Source organism: Wolffia australiana, chromosome 17 (assembly GCF_029677425.1).
Source record: "Wolffia australiana isolate 7733 chromosome 17, ASM2967742v1".
Lineage (NCBI taxonomy): Eukaryota > Viridiplantae > Streptophyta > Magnoliopsida > Alismatales > Araceae > Wolffia > Wolffia australiana.
Genome location: NC_135851.1, coordinates 8201812 through 8216779, shown reverse-complemented (window position 1 = coordinate 8216779; position 14968 = coordinate 8201812).

The window sequence follows — 14968 nt, the reverse complement described above, 5'->3', positions numbered from 1 at the left end:
TTCTCCAAGTGGATCATGTTCTAAACTAAATTGTATTCATTTATTAAAAATTATTTGAAGTTACTTTTATAAAACCATAATTCATTCAGTAGTGTGGAATAAACTACTAGTGTGGACTATCTTCTTATAAATTTGTTTCCACATGTATTCCATACCATCCTGATATTTTGATTTAAATTTAAAAATATTCAATAGAGGTTAATATTCAAATATAAGGTCCACTTTATTAAGAATTGATGAGCCAAAGTAGGCTTGACCCTGTGATGCAGAAAATATTTTGGCAAAAACGGAGATCATTTATATAAATTAAAATAAAGATGTATAAGTTTAATAGGAAGGTGATGAGTAAAGGTTTTATAAAAGTAACTTCAAATAATTTATTTAAATGTATATCCATCAAAATATTAAGGATGATATAGTGCCAATTATTACCTTTCATTGCAGAAATAAAGTAGAGAAGGAACCATTTAGCCAGGACCTAAGAATATTTTTTCTTGAAAAGAATAATGGTATTTAAGAACCTATCATAACACTTTTTTTCCCTTTATTCTTTGTTGCCTTTTTGCAACCATTTGGGGTCTATTCTATAAGTGATAATCCCGAATTTTGATTTTTAAATAATGATTTTAAGACTTTTTCATCTTATCAATGAGTGAGGATCTGAGATTATTCAACAAATAAAATTACCTCACTAACCTAGGGTAAGTAAGGGTCGAACCACAAGGAGGAGGTATTTCAGTTTAATTTCTATTTTAATTCAATCAATATTTGCTTTAAGATTTAATAGATTTAAGATTTCAATTTTTACAACAAGAATAAAGATTTAATTATCTTAATTTTTTTATTTTCTTGATTTAATATTAATTAATTCAAATTTTAAATTCAAACCTCATATAGATCCGGACTTGGTCCAAGTCCAGATCTCTATGAGATAACTGCTGCACAACTATGTGCAGTGCTGTGCAGCGGTGCGCGGCTGCGCACTGCGGCTGTGCAGCAGCGCGTGGTTATGCGCTACGGCTGCGTAGCGGCGCACGGCTACAGCTGTGCGCTACTGCTGCACAATGGCACACGGCTGCGGCTGTGCGCTGCGGCTGCACAGCGGCACACGACTGCGAGTGTGCGCTGCGGCTGCACAGCGGCGCACGGCGGCGGCTGTGCGCTGCGTGTGGCTGGGCGTTGCGTCTGCGCAGCGGCACAAGGCTGTGCGCTGTGCGGTTGTGCACGGTAGTGCACTCACACAGAGTTGGGTCTGAAAACACAACTCTAAGAGTGAAATTAACAGGAACTTGTTGGAAACTTTGGAAAACAATAATTTAATATTTTCCAAACCAACTTAACCTGTCTAAAAGTGATTTTAACAAGAACTGGATTCTAAGAAATCACACATACCTTGTGTCACGCCCCTTCACGGCTAGGAAGTGATCCTTCTTCTTGGAATCTTCTCAGCTTTGTCTCCTCACTTGGCTCAATTGCTCATCAACAACAAAGGGTCTATTGAACTTTGATTGCAAACAACACTCCACTCTTCCAACAAAAATTCTAGACAATCCTAAACATTGTTTTTGAGAGAGTATTTATAGGATCTCTTCTCTTTAAACTGCTTGGATCATTTGAATGGTCCAACTTGACTTATGATAGCCATTTGACTTGGTTCATTTGTATGCATAACTTCCCTTTTGACTTTGTCAAGGCGCCCCTCCTGATCCATAGCTTATCTTTGACTTGGTCCAGGCCCCCCCTTGATCCATAACTGGTGTTTTTGACTTGGTCTTGGCGCCTTCCTTGATCCATGTACATTATCTCCAACTAAGTATCTGTACTTATTTAAACAAAGATGAGATCTAATCCACTTGATTCATAGAATCAAGTGGGGTTAGTCAAAAGAAACATATATTGAATAGTAATACATAAAAAACTCATCATTATATATGCTTAAATAATGACAAAATTACATTTATCAATAAGGCCTCACAAGTAAATACTTACTAAACAAACTAGTGGTCCGACTAAGGCATAATTATGTCACATAATTAGGGCTCTTCTAGGTATTCAAGTTTTTACGCCTCAATAGGTCAAGGAGACAATTCATGACTGACAAGCTACAGAACTTGAAATTGTACTACAACAGGATTCTAAGCACCGCCAGTCTATGACAAGTCTATTAACAATGAAAATCTCAAACTTATTCTCACCGCCATCATCATCCTCGTATGGACACCTTCAGATATGCCAGTGGTCTTGCAAAAACAATGAACTCTGGCCTCCACTACTGCATCAGGTTTTGACGATAATTTGATGACGGTGAACTGACGTCTAAGACACCATCTTGGAATATGATTTGAAGTTTTAATGGTGTCCTCGAGACTCCACGGATAAGGTGACACTATCACAAATTTGAACTACTGGTATATTTTCATGCCTCTATGATAGTAATAAAATGTCACTTTCACAATGAAATTGACACTATCAAATGTAACACCTACAGTTCAGAAATCAAATATGAAAATTGAAATCCATTGACTTCAAGTCAATGTACAGATGTTGATGAATTTACTTTATGAAGTCTATATGGAATTTGGTCAACCCATTTAAATCTATCAACCAATGAAAATTATATTTTTAAAACCATTTATAATCCTGTCCAAATATTTTTTGGATGAGTCGGAAACTCAAAACCATGCATACATGCACACAGCATCTATACTCATGGAATGCCATAACATAGTGAACTTAATGATTAAGTTCAATGGACCTGACCAACCATTCTTGGCTCTAAATATGGATGGTGAATTATATAATTCATATTTGACTAGATAAAAAATTTCTATATTAAAGGAAATTTGTTTGGTCAATTGAAAATAGTGACCAAGATAAGGATTTTATTAACAGGTAACCTTGATTGATTTAATTAAATATTTTCTACAAGAAAATTTGCATCAAATCAATTTTTCATTCTGAAGTAAGGCTTCCTCAACTATGAATTAAGAATCCAGGAGTTTACTTACATATTTATACAACTAGATATCTAGCAGATTTATGCAGATTAAATATCAATGAATTCATGTATCTCATTTTAGAGTCAACCATATCTGAATTAATTGTACATTTTTTTTGTTTGATAAATATCAATTCAGTGGAAGGTGTCCAAATAAAACTTGTGATAATTCAAATAAGCTTTCTATAAATATTTGTCTCGTAACTTTCTGACAAGTATTTGAGAATAGAATGTGTACATCAGGGAAATGCCTAAAAGTTGATAGTTGACCATGCTGTTTTGTCATTCTTTTATAATATTTATTCCTTCATCAGCCGGACCATGTGATGTCATTCAATGGAGAGCAGAGAATCTCTAGATGTCCCAAAATGCCCTTCCATGAAGTTGTGCTATCAAAAGAAATAAAATAGGAAGAAAGGTAAGGCTTCTCACTCCCTCTCTCTCTTTACAAGCAAGATCTTGATGGAAATATATGTGGTCCAAAAGCCAATTACACATTCCATATATTGTTCCATGTTCATTAATATAACATATACATTATAGTGCATGTGTGATGCTCATCGTGAAGTCCATGAATACGTGATCGGACTTAGCAAATTATGATGAGATCCTGATATGAAGATCACTATTCTTTAAACATATGTTCTGAATATTTCTATTTGAAGGCTACTCGAGCTAGATAGCGAAGTATCCTAATAGAATAGCACTATCTAGCCTCACTCATATGATGAGTAGCCATTAGTATGGAGATACTATGGATAGATACTGGGTACACTTAAGAGGAAAGAGTTCACTACATTGATCCATATGAATCTCTTAATGGCATTATACTAAACTATCAGTCAGGTTGATTCACATCACAGTTATGGTCCTTAGATCTGACTTACGATAGACATCTTATAGACGGACAGTTGTACTTTGACCATGACCTACTAGTCTCTAATCATGGGATTTTAAAGAGTCTTGGTTATGGTGCATCAATAAGGTTATGAAGATGATTGAGGGATCGAGATGGGATTGTCCACTCTTGGTATAAGAGTCCTTGGCCAAGGTAGTGAAATATGGAAGAATAGTTATCCAATGATTTCTGAACGCAACAGTACTAAATTTGATGATCGATTAGGGTTACATCAGGAAAATGCCTACAAGTTTCGTATTTTCCTGATCCTAGGAGTATCAAGTTAATGGCGGACTATATGTGCATTGAAACTGATAGAGAAAAGGTTCCATGAGTGAGTCGATACATACTCCTTTGTATTTTCTAGAGCACAAGGTGTAGCTTGGCATCCCATTGTTTGGAGACTCAACTTATTGATTGGATTAAATTGAATTGACATTAATTAATATATATAATAATATATAATTATTTTTTAAGGTCAATAAAGGTTTTTAGGTCATTGGAGTCATTAATTAGACCAATACACGGGCCTAGAGGGTCACACACAAATGGTCTTTTGAACGTCAGAAGATATACTTAAGTTTGGGGTGTTTTTATGAAAAATACCAACTTTGTACAAATAGGGGAAGTAACTAAACGAAACTCTCCCATGCCAGAATCATTTAAGGGCCTTCCCCTTCTTCTCTCTTCTCCCCAAAGCTCCACTCCACTCCTGATGTTATCAAAATGTCTTAACGATAATGACAGAGGTGAACGGAGCTCGTCACTACAAATGAGAAGATTCAACACACCATGGACCATATGGATACATCTAGAGGTTGCACACATGAGCATTTCTTGATTTTTTTCTTGATTCATTTCTTGATTTTGCTGATGTCATCATGATCTTGTTTAAGTCTTCCACTGAAAATCATTTTGAGTACTTCATCCAAATCTAGGTTTCCAAAATCCAACACCTTTAAGATGAAGTCATAAGTGCAACTTCCCAAACATTTTCTTGTCTTCATTCTTAACCTTATAGATAATATGTGTTCATTAGGAAGTTTCAGGCCACTCCTTGATGGGTAAGACAGTGGGATTTGGCTCTATCATTTCTGATTTAACCAGCCCTAGAAAAGCTGGCTTAAAGTGAACACCATCATATTCAAAGTCTTCAAAATGTGTTACAATCTTACCTTGTAATGATGTATGTGTGCTTTCATTACTGCCATGGTGTTCACGAATGAACAAAACTGTTTCCCATCCCTATCTCCTTCCCCCTTTCTCTCACTTACTTGTTCTGTCCCTTCCTCTCTCACTATCACTCTCTCTATTTATATATCTCCCTCAATCTCTCTCTATTTCCCTATCCCTCTCTCTCCCTCTTTAACCCTCTCTTTTCCTCTCATTTTCTACCTCTAGCCACATTTATCTCTTTCATTATCCCTCTCCCAATATCTATCCTTCTCATTTTCTCCCTCTACCAACCTATCTCTCTTTTAGTTTCATTCTCTAATATATCTTTCCCTCACACTCTCTCCCCCTTCCAACTTCTCTCTCCTTCACTCTTCCTCCCTCAAGCTCCCTCCCTTTCATTCTCCCTCTCTCCCTCCACCCCTTTCTATTAATTTCTCTCTCAATGTATAATTCCCTCACTCTCCCTCTCTCCAACTACCCAGTTCTCTGTTTCACTCTCCCAATCTCGATCTCCCTTTCTCTCTCACTTTCTTCCACCCTCCACTATCTCTCTCTCTGATTCTCTCTATATCTCCCTCTATCTCTCTCCATTTCTCTGTGTCTCTCTCTCTATCATTCTATGTGTCTCTCTTTGTTACTCTCTCTATGTCTCTCTTTGTTATTGTCACTGTCTCTCTCTGCCTCTCTCTCTCTTTGTCTATCTACCTATCCACATATATCTCTATGTGTCTCTCTCTATATGTCTATCTCTCTCTCTAATTGTCTCTCTCTTTTTCATTCTCTCTCCCTCTCTTTTTGTATATCTAATATATCGATCAGTCTATCTAATTGTCACTCTCTCTGTGTCTATTTCTCTAACTGTCTCTCTCACACACTATCTTCCCCTCCCTAAGTTTGTTTCTTTATATCTACTTTTTTTTCCTTCCATAACTTTAGATATTTTCCTCTCCTTCTCCCTTTTATACCCTTCTCTCTTTAACTCACATACACTCTTCCTATCTCTTTTACTCACACTCTCTAAAAATATCTAATCACTTTATCTTTCTCAATGACTCTCTCCCCGTTTTTAACTCTACATATTTCCTTCTTAATTTTCCCTCTAATGTTTATGATGTGGGTGACAAGCTAATCACACCACCATGTATCATTCTATAGATTGGGTTAAATTGTTCCTTAGTTAATGATGCTATGTGTGGATATATTTAACTGCTATGGTTGGGTAATGATTGTTATTGACCCATTGAACGTATTAACTAGAATGATACATGGGCCTAGAGGGTCACAAATAAGATATTAAAAGAGCATTGGTGGGTATACTTTATGTAAGAAACTTTGGGAAACTTTTTAATAAATTTAAAATATGGGAAATTGCAACCATTTAGGCACCCAAGATGGCAAGAGCAGGGGCGGCCCTTTTCCCTTTCTTCATTTCTCACTTTCTTCATCCTCCAAAAAGAGAGTCTTGATGTCCATAAGGTTTCCACGCAAAAAAGTGTGGTGCTTTAATCACAAATTTATGCATCAACAATATAAACTCAAAGTCATTTGAATTTTTATTAAAACAAACTACATAATTGAATGATAATTCATGGTCGGAAGATAAAATTGATGCTGAAATCACAAAGCGGACACTGATATCTTTCCGGAAAATCCAAAATTGTGCAAATAAGATCTGAATTAAAGGAGAAATCAAGAATTGAGAATCCAGAGAAAAACTGTATTTCAAGGGGAAAAAAAATCAAACAATTCCTATCTATTTTCTACTCTGAAATGGAAATTAAATGTTAATTATGGAAGGAAATGATCAAATAATGAATAAATAACTTGGATGCATGGAGAGAACACTCCAATCAGTGTTCAAACATGAACTGTCCTCTCGCAAAGCTCCATTTTCAAGCTCTTCAAACTCTGGTCAAATTCCAAGCTCCCAGTACCTAATATCACCCTCTGTAGGAGTTTTTTTTTCTCCTTGGGTGAGTCAGAAGTCTTGGCAATCCTCAAGCACAAGCACACCCAAAGAAAACCATGGTTCAATTGGATAATAGGGGATAAACTCACCAAAAGCTGGGAAATTCATTTTAAGATGATGGTACCAAAATCTGGCAAACTCAAATATGGAATCAGTAACATAGAAGAGATAAGGCCATCTAGAGTTTTAATAATCAGTTATGAATTGATTTTTGATGAAATTTGAAATTTGATTTCAAGCAATCAATCAAAGCTTGGGGTCTTTGATCAATAACACCTTGGGCTCTTGTTTGATTTTCTGATTAATAATAGATTTATCCAACCAATGAATAAGAGAGAGTGATTATGCTTATGCAACCTCTTTTCAGATATTAAAACTAGATAAAGTGTCAGTAAAGACATCCATCCCACTTTTGTGATATATTTTTAAGTTAAATCTCAGTAACTTCACCAGCCCATTGTAGTAATGTAGGGAAATTCATGCCTGATCAAAACACAATCTCAATGTAAATTGATTATTGTGGACAAAAAAATCTGAAACATGAGGTTATGTTTCCAATATTGGACTGCCCATACTATGGCTATTAAGTTTCTTTTGTACTCTGAGTTTATATGGCTCATTATAGAGGTTAAGTTAAATAAGCTATTTCTTGAGACTCTCACAGAATTATAGCCCCCACAACTTGATTAACAGTATGGATAAGCATATGTTTTCAAATATTAATGGTACTTTAATGTTATATAGACACAGAACAGGGGTGGATGATAAGGGATATTTTGAAGAAATAAATATCTCTTTGGTAGTGTTTGATCACCTGAATGAGCTTTCTTTAGAATTATTCCCAATGGGTAGGAAATACATATTGTACTTTTTGAAAAATACAATAATATCTGCATGACCCAGAAATATATGGACTTGTTTGATTGTCTTCCATTTCTAGATAGCTTCAATTTCGGTATGGTCGCTAGATGCCCACGATGCTCAAATGGCATGGCATAAATACTCAACATAATGCCACCAAAGCTGACATTTTTTGGAATAATGTGGAATTGATTTTTGGAAAGTATCTAAAACACATGGGCTAGTTCTGCTCGTGTGATTTTTGGAAAGTATCTTTGGGCAATGAAATCTTGATCTCATCAAACAATACAAGAAGTAATCATTTAAGAAATTTTTTGAATATCATATTCATTAATGACCGAAATATGTTTGCTGCATCGGAAAATCCAATGCCATTACATTGGACTAAAAGTACCTCGGGCAGATTTTAAAGGCACTCTTATGTATATATCTGTCATGCATTTTTATTTAATATTAACCTGATCAAAGATCTAACTTTACAAACAGACTCATTTTATGTAATTAATATAGACCAGGCAATGATTGGGTAGTATGAGGTGATCCAATTATCTATATTCAATTCATAAATGAATCCTCCATCTTTCTTTTTACTAATAAAGCTGGAATGGAAAATTAGTTTTTTGATTACCGAATATTATTCAAATGCAACAACTCTTAAGTCACATTTTATATGAATTTTTATGAAGACGAGAATATTGATAAGGGCATATGTTGAATGGTAGTGACCCTGGGATCAGATAAATTTGAAGTTCACAGTCCATCTTTGTCTCAGTCTGTATTGATATCAATAAGGAGTAAGATCTTTGGTTTTTAGAAGACTGGAGTGATGGTGCGATGCAACTGGGGCCCCCAGAAACGTCTTCGGAGACGTCACCATCATCATCGACATCGCCGTCGGTCCGCGTTCAACCCGCCCGACAAGCTAAGGCGACGGTACGTACGCCCGGATTCAAGTATTCCTGGTAACGGGCACCCTATCTCTGTTTTTTAGTTCATCGTTTTTGTTTGTCGTTTTTGTTTGTCATTTTTGTTTTAGTTCGTCGTTTTCGTTTTAGTTCGTCGTTGGTCATCTCAAACCCCCTTACGATCACGTTGTAGCGAGGGGAGATCCAAACTATAAGGATCTTCCCTCCATCATCCAAGGGGATGCACCTTCCTCTCTTCCCCTTCAATTTGTTTTTGACTTGTGTTTTAGGGGTTTATCCACGTTCTCCTATAAAAGGGAACGTTGGACGCCCTAAAGGAGCACCCCTTGTTTTTGTTGAAAGAAATTATCTCACGAAAGAGAGAGGGTCACGCTCTAAGGGAAAGGAGGAAGAAGGAGAGAGGAGAAGGAAGAAGGGAAGGAGAAAGAGGAGGAAGGAAGAGGTTGCTGATGCCGCTGCTGCCCGCTGCCAGCCTGCCTCTGCCGCTAGACCACCTACCAGCCGCGCCACTCAAAGCTGTCTTCGCCCGCACCGCCTGCGGACGCCACTGCCGCGCCGCGCGAGTCATTCACGCATCGAGTCTACGAGCTGCCTGCTGCCACCCGCGGCTGCCGCCTGCCGTTCCCCGCTCCCTCACCTTCTCCCGCAAACGTCTGGACCCCTTGAGTTGCCCATCGTCGCTTGCGGCCGCCATCCCGCACCTCCGCGCTCCATCTCTGCACCACGCGCGCAGCCCAAGCATCAGCCCCCTCGACCGTCGCCTTATCGCGTCCTGACGCTGTCACTTGCACGCGCGAGCCTCGGCCTCATCGACCATAGTCGCCGCTCTTCCCCCGCGCACAGCGGCGGCCCCGCCAGCTGCGGTAGACACCCTGCCGCAATGCGGCCATTGTCCAGCCCGCGCAGCCATTCTTAGGCCGCGCCGTGACACTATGCCGCGCACAGTATTGTGGTGCTCGTCAGCGACTGTCACCCACCTATGTGTGCAACGCCGATTCTGCCGGCCACCGGCGCCCGTGCGTGTGCCGCAATTGCCGCCCGCACACGCACCAGCGGCGCCACTACTGATACTACCGCCCATCGTGTTCAGCGCCATCTCCGTGCGCCGTCCCGCGCACCGGCCCTTCCGTCCGCATGCCATCGCCCCTCTGTCTCCGACAACGCCACACCAGGCCGAGCACACGAAGCCGATACGACGGTCAACAGATATCGACGAGGTACGCCGCTCTGTCACCGTCTCTTATTTCCTTCAGTACACTTTTGTATTGCATCCACCACGCTTGGGTTAGACGTAGGTGTGCGGGACAGGACGAGTGAAAACATGCAAAATCAGAGTGTCTTACCTGTTCGGTACGAGTCGGGCCCGCCCGTCCCGTGCGAGCAACATGCGGCGGGGAATACCTCGTCCGACGTCGTAGTACCCTCGATCCTCCTGGACGAGGTTCAGGAGGTCTGCCTTCCTTCACCGGGCGACTCCGACAGTTTCCCGGGAGTCAGAGCTCTTTGCTTGTCGGCACTTGCACGTACTAAACATAGACTTATTCCGCATTTCATCATAAGTCTTTAACCGACAGGATCCATTGTCGAACGACACCCCTGGCCGTTGTCCGATACCGTTGATTTTTGACACCGAATCCACCCGCCCGGTGACGACCGGGTGACGTCTCTGACGACGTCCGGCATCATGGAGTACATCTATTTTGTATCTATTGAGAATAATGGTCTACGGTAAGGGAATAATCATATTCTAAGGATCTCAAGTGCCATTTATAAATCCAATCAGTCTTCTCTATAGGGTCAACCAAACAAAGAATAACATTGTAAGATTGGGTGATGATGATTTGATGCTACCACGTTATCTTCAGCCACAAGTGATTGTAGTTACAGTGCAACCAATTGAGCATCCTGAGACACAGAACTTGAAGGTAATATCCACATTTCTTATCACAAATGGTATCAGATTTTGTTCTAATGAAATTCCTAAAAGATTTAGATATAAATTTTGCCAATATGTAGTGTCGCGTATCTTCTTATCTATTGATACCAGCTTTGCTTTATTGTTATTGCTCTCATCTTTTCTCTCTAGATCTGTTTATTTTCTTCTCTCTTTTTAGTTTGGCTTTCCAGCTCTCTCTCATCCTTTCCACTAGGATAATATATAAGTGATGTTAGGGTCATCTCAAGATACAATCAAAGGAACCAATTTTTGGCTACTAAAATTATATTTCACTCCACCAACTAACACCTAGACGTTGTGATGTTGGGGGTCCTGATTTTTTTACAAGTTATAAAGTGATGAGAGCTCCCTCATAAATGGGTTTCTCCTCTAATTTCATGAGATGTGCCTCATGCTTCCTGGGGAAGGACCTGCCTCACATGAGAATTTATTGTGTAATTTGCAAGTGCATTTGTCATCTGGTTCCCCTCTTGTAGCTCCCAGTAGATTCCATTAAGGTATGTCTAACACTGGGTGATATCCTACCATACACTTCATAGATGCCACTAGGACCAAAACCCTGCATAGAGCATATCAACTAACAACTGTGAGTCTGTCACTTAAATGACGACGTGAAAAAAAAAATTCACAAGGTTTTCTCCCATATCACCATAACCACGACTGTGGTGTTAGTCTGAACACCATGAAAATAAGAAAAAACAAAAAGGATACTTCACGTAAGATCTCAAAGTATACTTCACATAAGATAAACCTCGACTTTGGCCGTACCATCCACATTGAGCTTAAGAGAGCCCATTTGTGGGGGGTGCCAATGAATAATCCGTACTCAAGTGGTGACGCAGTTCAAAGAGTTCATAATGCCCCAGATGCATAGTGCCTAATCGACGTGTAGTAGGTAAATACTAAGCGACGTGTAGTAGGTAAATACTAAGCGACGTGTAGTAGGTACTTATGATCTCTCACACATAACATGCCAGATATTTCATTTTTAAGTTAGTGATCCAGTTCATGCAAGATCTTAGATATCTACGTAAAAAAGAATTAGATAAAATACAAAAACACTAGAATGTGAAACCAAGAAATCGAATATAATTAAAGTCTAATAAAATTAATTAATATTATAAATGGCATGTAATCATATAATACAAGTAATATTGTGAATGGGAATTCAATCACTAGATGTTGATCCTTACTTGGAAGAAATCTAATTTTAGTTTTGGTTAGCCTTTTATGTGAGTTCCTATAGATGGGAATGAAATAAGACCATTCCATTCTAACATACTTGAAGCGGAACTAGAATACTAGATCATGTTTAAGTCTAATAACAATATAGATTAAAAATAATAGTGATCCATATTGTCTAGATAATAGTGTTCATTGATGCTCCGTCAGTAGCTATAGGTCCTTCCTCGAGTTAGCAAGGGAAGGCAAGAAGTATCTGAAAGTCAAAGAGCACAAATGAGGTCATATCCATAGGTGTTTTAATTTTTGAAGCTTTATATATTAAATTTGTTGTCAACGAATTGAAATTGTCATTCCATGAATACATCAATATGAGGTGTGGTATGAATATATTTTTGAAATTACGTGTTACACTGTCCATTATTATGAAGTAAAAGCATGTGGAGGTAGATCAACTGGGGTCGGGTGTTGAGAGTACATGTATAACAGATATTATTTATCTATGTTAACTTTCCATAAGGGGCCTTACATATATTATTTTAGGTCAGTGCCTTTTTTCTTCTAATGTTGTAATGATATGATACAGAAATAACCACAATACCAGCAATATTAAGACCTAGATTTTATAAATAAGGGCATCCTACTTGTTGTATGAATTAAATAATGTATGTCATTTTGATTTTCAAACCTCTCTCTATTAATAACTGATAAAGGTAGTGATGAAGGATATAATGTTCATCCCTTTTAAATATCATTTTAAGAAAAAAAAAAGAATTTGTAGTTTTAAGAAACTAATTTTAATATTCTAATAAGAATTAAAATGTTGCTATTATTTAATAAGTGTTAACTATTAATGTACGTAACAAGACTGTGACATTAATGACATAATGTAAAATTTACAGTAAATGGACCTTAATAAAAAATAAGACAAATGTTCATTTTATTGAGTCATGAAATTACATCTTCATTAAATATTTGGGAATATGTTGATTAATTGTTTTTTGAAGTTAATAGATATATTTGAAAATATGTAAGTTTAAAAAGTACAACGGCATAGATTATATATTATAGATTTAATTTGAATGTCTTATCTGAACATATATTGAGGATTAATAAGTATTATAGTTGATTTACTAAGACATAGATAACATGTTTCTAATATTTTTGGAATGTATCTGTGACAACTTCCTTTCTAACTATTTAATTTAATATATATGATCTTATGGCAAATATTTTCATGGATTCAATTTGAAAGTGTTCACTTAACATATATTCAAAAGTAATAACTCATATGGTTGTTGTACTAAACTAGGTATTCTCAAAATCAAAACCATTACCAGACATGGTAATATTGAAGGAACATTAAAATTACCATGTTAAAATTAAGACACTTCCCAAATTATACAACAAGAAAAACTTCTATGGGATATCTTTGTAAAATTACATTTGAATATAACTTCAAACTCATAAGGTAAATGAATATGGCATATATTTAGGTGGTCATTCAATGAATTTTAAATATCACTATAAATTTGCATATTTAGTAGAGAAATGTTTACAAATGACACTTGACACATTTTTAAATTGATAAAAAAAATTATTTGAATTTTGATTAATTCAAGTTTAGGCTATTACATATTCATTTTTTAAAAATTAAAGTCCATTCAAAAATATTTATTACACATTATCTTTTTAGGATCAGTAAGGCTCAATTCAAAGAGGAATTTTGATTATGACAAATTAATGGTTTTTGAGTAGGATAAGAGAATGCATTGGATGAAGTAAATATGGAAAATGGGGCAATGTATACATGAAAATCATAATACAAGAGATAGAGGAAGTCATTGGTGTATATAATCAGGAACAAATGAAATATTTATAGAGGAAGTCAAGTTATTAGAGGGATAAGATGGTGATAGATGGTAAAATATAGTGACTATGATATCGTGTGGACACAGATAAATAGATAATATATAAACTATATATGTAACAATAAAATACAGATAGAATGAGACAGTGACAATTTAGTAGAATAGACAGGTAGAGATGGATTTGAAAATACATAATATTTAGGTAATTTTAATAGGATTTAATTAAGATATGTGGAGGGTGTTGTACATGAATTCTAATATAGTCGTGCGATGATGTATAAGGAAAATGAAAAGGTATGGTTAAATTTTTTAAGGGTAGTATATGGTGAGATGAGAGTTGGACAAGGCTATTTGGATATATGAATTTGTGGCTATCTATCATGCATATATGGATGAGAGTTGGATGAGAGTTGGACAAGAAAAATAATAACATGCATATCTATCAGGCATTTCTCAGTTATTATCATTCGTTTTATGCATCTCAATTAGTGAACTATTTGAACATATAATTTACTTTATATATATTATAATTATCCGTGCATATATAAAGTGATTATTAGTATTTACATCATTTTATGATAAGTGGATTAAAATCTAACGCATCAAAAATGGCCCATCAATATATTATTTTTCTTGATGTAAAAAAAGTTATAAATTCTAATAACTTAAAGAATTTTTACATACACTTTTCTTAAAAATAATTTATGCAAGTAAAAAAATACTTTTTGGATTTAATTATATTTTCAGGATTTATGGCTTCACATATTGTTGTATAAGATATTGGTTGAGTGAGATGCAGGAGCAGGCTTGGAACGCCAGTGAGAAGTGTCAATGGGCTACTAAGAGCAATTCAAAAGGATTGTAGATCAGGGTATAAATGAGCTGGTGGATTGGGTCCTGAAGCTTCTAATGCTAAAGTAGGCAAAATAACATGAATCGAAAGTGTAGACTCAGCTCAAGTTGAATTTTGTAAAAAATATGTTATATCATGCAGTGCATGGCCCATCATCCTTGATACTAACAATTTAATGCGTACAGTAGTGTTCTTATTTTCCATATTTATTCAGGAAACTCCTAAAGCAAATAATAAATATGCACTTTTACAGGTAAAATATCTTATTACCTGAACT